Genomic DNA, 1100 nt, shown 5'->3' with positions numbered 1-1100 from the left:
GGGTGAGGGTTGATCAGTTGGAAACGACTTGGCCGGACTTGGCTCGAACAGGAATTCGCCAACAAATAATCCAGAGCAACGTCCCCCCGCCGCCGTCCGGAGCCAGTGGCGGACTGAGGACAGGGCGACAGAGAAGTCGTCAGACACGCACACACTGTCTCTCTCGCTCTGTGTATCACGACTCTTTTATTTCTCATATACCCCGAGCACATTCTCGGCTGCACCCGCGCTTGCGCAGTGCGCTTGAAAAAGCAGGCGCCGCTAGTCGGCTAAACGCGTTCAGTGCTGCCGCGACCACAACGTGGTCACGATTATTGTTGGTCTTCACAACCCCCAGAACGCAGATCCGCACTGAACGTGTTAAAGTAAAAGTGCGCCGTTTCGCTCGGTAAAAAATTTATTTTCGGCGATTGTCTCCGCCGGGTATTAGAGGAGAGCAGAGAGCGAGATTGCGCGAGATATGGACCGGAACGGGAACGGGTCGTCCCTCTGATAGTGTGTGACGAGGGGGGGAAAGGGGGGGGGCGATGAACTGCTCGCCGAGTCCATCATCCGTCTGGCAGGGCGGACCAGACTCGTCCCGCTCCGCTCCGCCACGGCGCGGCTCCTCCTCCTGCTGCTGCTGGTGCTGCTACTGCTGCTGCTGCTGCTGCTGCTGCTGCTCGCAAACCCAGTCGCGTCGCGAATCTGTCGCTGCGGCGAAGATTCGCGACGGTGGCACAGGCTGACGTCGTGGACGTCCAGAGACAGCAGAGGAGAGGTGTGTGCAGCCGACCAGGACGACGGTCGGCAAGAGAAACGGGAGCAGCGGGACACGCGGGGGGTAAGACGACGGGGCAAGTGCCACCGGTGTGACTATATAATTGGACCGCACTGCTGCTGAAACGGTCAGAAAACAGCTGCCGTGATAAGAACGCCCGGCCCCGCCCCGCGGAGGTCAACGACGTCAACGAGAGAGGCGGAAGCGCGAGCGGCGGCAGCGCTTTGCTTTCGCGGCGGCTCGGCTCGGCTCACAAGAAAATGTCGCCGCGGTCTGATAGGAGCGGGAGCCTGCTGCCGGCGGCGCACTATGCAACTGCATGCGGGGCGGCTTCAGACTT

Source organism: Frankliniella occidentalis, unplaced genomic scaffold (genome assembly GCF_000697945.3).
Source record: "Frankliniella occidentalis isolate FOCC.00 unplaced genomic scaffold, Focc_3.1 Scaffold14, whole genome shotgun sequence".
NCBI classification, from domain to species: Eukaryota; Metazoa; Arthropoda; class Insecta; order Thysanoptera; family Thripidae; genus Frankliniella; species Frankliniella occidentalis.
Note: the sequence above shows the minus strand (reverse complement) of the source record.